Source organism: Myotis myotis, unplaced genomic scaffold (assembly GCF_014108235.1).
Source record: "Myotis myotis isolate mMyoMyo1 unplaced genomic scaffold, mMyoMyo1.p scaffold_m19_p_10, whole genome shotgun sequence".
Taxonomy (NCBI): Eukaryota; Metazoa; Chordata; class Mammalia; order Chiroptera; family Vespertilionidae; genus Myotis; species Myotis myotis.
This window is the reverse complement of record NW_023416314.1, coordinates 74,807,941-74,813,431: the sequence shown is the minus strand read 5'-3', so window position 1 is coordinate 74,813,431 and position 5,491 is coordinate 74,807,941.

Sequence of the window (5,491 nt, the reverse complement as noted above, 5' to 3'; positions counted from 1 at the left end):
CTAGAAGAATGGTATTTGATTTCTTTCGGCTCCATATATAACTTGGGATGTCCCACCGAACTCTTAATCTGAATATCATCTGTTATCAGATGCTTACCTTTAAAATTGGAAACACCAATATCATGAGGATACTATGTTATTTGCCTTAAGACCCTGTGGACCAGAACTTTAATTATATTATAAAAATAGCAAACTGCCCACCTTTGAAAATTACTTTGATCTCTTGTTCATTAGCTGCTTATGAGTTTTTAAAATAAGGGCTCAGAACCTCAAGTTCTTTTCTTAAAACCCATGTTTGCTCGAAAGTCAAGTGGACTACTTCAAAGGTAAATTCTGAATACTAAGTGAAAACCTATTTTCCTTAAATACTCATTCCCTTCATCTCAGATCTTCAAAACTGGTTTGTACCACTCTTAGGAATGCCCTGAGACCTTCGGCTTTCATGAGACCTCTAGCAATACAAATTCTCAGTCTTTGAGCTCAAACTTCTTTATTCTTCTATCAGACTCTCCTGCCTAAATTCCTCCGATGTTTGAGTGCACTTGGAAACTGTTGTATTTTTACACATAGAAAGTAAATGTATATCCATTTGTACCCACTTTCCAAGTATTGGTGAGTACTTTCAATATAGTAGCTTCACTATAGTTATATCTCTCTATAGTATGAAATATAATATATAAGATAAACTGATAAAAATTCATATAACTTGACAATGGGAAAGAGGTTATTGACTTAAATATTGGTTATAAACAAAGACAGAAATTTTGAGATAAGTTTCTGCTTTGTTCTATTCTGTAGTGTAAACATAAGTCCATAGTTAAAATCACATGTATCTACCATGTTTCTTGTATGTAAAAGTCTGACACATGGGAGTGCCTCGAATTTTATTCTGGAGACCTCTTTTGTGATTTTCAAAGATAAATACTGGTGAGGTTAACTTCCCCAGGTAGCTTTTACTTCCTAGGAAGCACTATCTAATTATATCCCTTTTAAGTGACATTAAGATACATGCTACCCATGGTGATGGCTAGCCAGCAACGATGGCAAAAGTGCAAGAATGCAAGAAAAGGAAACCTACAGTTTTTCCTTTCTCGGGAAATTGGGATGACAGTTGCACAGGTGTTTCAAGCCTTGATTTTTTAAAAAATATATATTTTATTGATTTTTTTACAGAGAGAAAGGGAGAGGGATAGAGAGTTAGAAACATTGATGAGAGAGAAACATCGATCAGCTGCCTCCTGCACACTCCCTACTGGGGATGTGCCTGCAACCAAGGTACATGCCCTTGACCGGAATCGAACCTGCGACCCTTGAGTCCGCAGGCTGATGCTCTATCCACTGAGCCAAACTAGTTAGGGCTCAAGCCTTGATTTTTATGATGCTCACCGACATTGGCCAACGCTAGTCATATGGCTAAGCCCAAAGTCAAAGGGTGAGGAAGTATAGTCTGCCCATGGAGCTGATTGTTGTGTGTGTGTGTGTGTGTGTGTGCGCTTGCGCATGTGCATGTGTGTGAACATATCTGAACAATTTAGCACAGACTTCCCCTCCCATCAGTTTTCCACACTCCCGGAAACTTCACTGGTCATCACCCTCTTCATGCCATTACTTTCCCTTCTGACTGTGTTTACATTTTATACTTTAAAGTCCTAGTTACTCCAGACGCAGCCTGGTAAAATACGCCTCTTCCTGGGCTGAGAAGACTGTGGCTGGAGCCAAACACAGCCCTGCTGCCTGGGCTTTTACACACGTGACCACAAACCTCAAGCGGGCCCTCGGCGCTGCGCGGAAGTTAGTCTCTCTGTCCTCAGCAAGCTCTCCACGGGTCCGCCTGCCCTCTCAGCTCCTTATTCACCGAGGATAGAGTAACTCCCCCATCTGTCCCTCCACCCGAATGCCCAGCTTGCCAGCATCGACAGCCACGTGCTCTTCTTTCCTTCCCGTTGACAGAGGTGAACTGTGCTCCCACCGGAGGTCAGACCCACACACGCACCGTCCTCTGCCTCCTCGGGAGTTACCCCTGCCCTCTCTCGAATCACCAGTTCTTCCCTTCTTTCCGTGTCAGTCCTCTTGCTGTGCAGACCTGCTGTCACGCATCCACTCAGAACTTCTCTTCATCTCCCAGGCCTCTCCTGTCATTGCCCCCTTTATTGAAAAGTATCTGAAAAGGGTTGCCTTTACTTCGCTATCTCCACCATCTTCTCTCCTAGTAACATAGGGGAAGTTTGCTATGGAACACTCTATGGTGATCCTTTTTACGGAGGGGATCTGTATTCTCTCATTTGACTGTTTGCTAAGCGAATTTTGCATTTTCTGTTGTTTTTAGTTATTTGGTATTGCTTGCTTAAAGTGTGCTATTTTAAACAGTCCGTTGTATTTTCTGTTCTTGGATGAATTGTCTTATGAAACTCTATGTTTAAGTAAAACCCTAATTTTTTTTTTTTTTTCTAATTAAAGAGTCACATTTATTGCAGTCCGGGACTATGAGGGGCCATTTTGCTTTCCCAAATCTCATAGTGATAAGATGGTGGCAAAACCAGACTTATGTAGACAAAGATCACAAAGGTATTGATTACATCTCAAGGTTTGGAATGAGGAACCTGGTTTGCAAAAAAGCAGTTTACAGAAGCAGAAGCAGCATGTTAATTATAGTTTGGGTCACTGAATTGACAGAAACACTTTATCTAGAGCCCTTGGGTCTGGAATGAGGAACCTGGGTTAAACTTAGGCATGTTATCTAAATTACAGTTTTGGGTCTCTGGAACACTGAGTCAGCAGGGACACGTTAACTGGAGCCCTCTGACCTTGGGATAACTGTGCTGTCCTTCCCAGGTAAAGGAAAATGTGCTTTCTAAGACCAGTGTGACCACTACAAATGGGATTTCACATTACAGTCAATAGGGTATTTAATCGAATGGGATGATGTATATAATTCAGAAAACCAAAATAACTTTTCTATTGTTAAACAAAGCAAATAAGTACAGAAGCCAAACAGCGGGGTTAAAGTTAAACTATCTACCATACTTCATTCCCTACTGGAGTAAAACCCTCATTTTAAAGGGCAGAGCGGGCTGAATGATGGCCCCCACCCAAAGGACATGTCCATGTCCCAACGTCCGGGATGTGTGAAGGTGACCTGCTTTGGAAAAATGGTCTTTTCAGGTCATTAAGCTAAGGGTCTTGAGATGAGCTGGGCCCTAAATCCAATGATAAGCGTCCTCAGAGAGCAAAGGGAGGAGGAGGGGCGGCCCGTATGGAGAGGGAGGCTGAGATGGGAGCTTTAGCCACAAGCTACCGAACATCTGGAGCCCCCAGGAGCTGGAACAGGCCAGGAGGGCCCATCCCGAGAGCCTGTGGCGGGAGCCTGGCTCTGCCAACACCAGACTTGCAGCTTCCAGAACTGTGAGAAAATAAATTTCTAGGTTTTTAACGGAATTTTTAAAGATTTTTAAATTGATTTTTGAGAGAGGAAGGGAGAAGGAGGAGAGAGTGAAACATCGATGTGAAAGCAAAACATAGATTGGCTGCCTCCTGCATGTCCCCTACTGGGGACTGAGCCCATAACCCAGGCATGTACCCTGACCAGGAATCGAACCAGCAACCCCTTCAGTGCACCAGACAGATGCCCAGCCAACTAAGCCACACCGGCCAGGGCAATTTCTGATGTTTTAAGCCACCAAATTTGGTGATTTGTCTTGGTCAGCCTTAGGAAACTAATACAAAATGGATTTAATGGTTTTATAAAGCGACAACTTCTGGAGTAGCAGAGGGATTCATTGTTTGAGTTCTCTGAGTTGCCTGATGCCCCCTCTGGGGGTAGGACAGCATCTCCTAGGTTGTACGTTGCTCCCCAGTCCTGTTCAGTGCTGCCTGCTCTGCCCCCACCCCAGTCCCTGCCGTCCTCTGAGCTGCTTGGTTCTGCCAAGCTCTTTGCCCGAAAGCTCCCAGTGCCCCTCTTGTTCCCTCAGTTCCAGTTTCCTGGACACTCTTAGCCGGACTGTGGACTCTGATCCAGAGCATTAATATGGTACGTAGGTGGCCAGGACAGGGATCCCAAGTTAAACATGTACAAGCTCTCTGTATGCATGAAACTAACAAACCAACCACAGTAGTGCAAGAGCAAGGCTGGAAGGCGGAGGGAGGCGGTGCCTGGAGGCTCTGCCCAAAGGGAGAGTTCCACGCAGCTCCAGACACTGGGAAACTAGTGCTGCCAGGTCTGGCTTTTTAAGAAATGGGAAAAGTGGATTTTTCTGTAAATCTCCTGATTTGTAATCAAGGAAACTAATTCACAGTAAGACACAGAACAAAAATCAGAACAACAAGCAAAAAGGAGTTTTTGTGTATGTGTGCACCACACAAAAATGTATCTAGGCCTCACTAGCCCATGCGTGTGTTTTGTTTGTTTGTTTGTTTTTTAAATCCTCAGCTGAGAATATTTTTCCACTGATTTTTAGGGAGAGTGGAAAAGAGAGGGAAAGACAGAGAGAGATATTGATGTGAGAGAAACACATCGATTGGTTGCCTCCTGCACACACCCTGACCAGGACCCACATTGGGGAGAAGCCTGTAACTGAGGTATATGCCCTTGACTGAAACCAAACCTGGAATCCTTTGGTCCACAGGCCGACGTTCTATCCACTTAGCCATACTGGCTAGGGCTGTTTTTTGAGGAGACCTCTGTCTTATGGAGGTAGGATTACTCCATGTATTTCTTGCATATCTTGGGGCACTTTAAAAATCCCCATCTCCTACGCTACGAAACCAACGGAAGGGTCCTCAAAGGGTTAGGCTGCCAGTATGTACCTTAGCTGGGTATGTCCAGCTGAAGTTAACAAACAGAGACAGTTCAACATGTTAAATATTTTATTCACATTGTTTACAAACTATATCCACCTGGGAAACACATGAGTCCAAAAACAGATTATTTTACAGTCATTCACATTTTTTTAAAAACAAGTTCCTTTTTATTTTTTTTAAGCCTCACCCGAGGACATGCTGAGAGAGAGAGAGAGAGAGAGAGAGAGAGAGAGAGAGAGAGACATCAATGTGAGAGAGAAACATCCATTGGTTGCCTCCCGTATGTGCCCCGACGGGAGATGGAACCTGAAACCCTGGTATGTGCCCTGGCTTGGAATTGAACTGGTGACCTTTAGCCTTTAGGTGCACAGGACAACACTCAGCGAACTGAGCCGCTCTGGCTGGGCTCACACAACTTGCTTTTGAAGTTAAACTCTAAGCATGGAGGTCCTCAGCACAGGACTATGGTGCAGTGCCTCGCCACACGAAGCTTCCTGCTCTGGTGACATAGAAGTCCCGGCCGTCCACCTAGTTGGAGGTCACTAATGGCGTCCCTACCAGTGGCCCATGAGACTGTCAGTGCACCCTGTAACCTGTGAATGTTTAGTGGCCATTTCTGTCAAGGAAATATGTTTTGGAGCTTGAGGACACATCAGGTAGGAAGGCAACACAGAAGAGACTCAATTTCATTGGC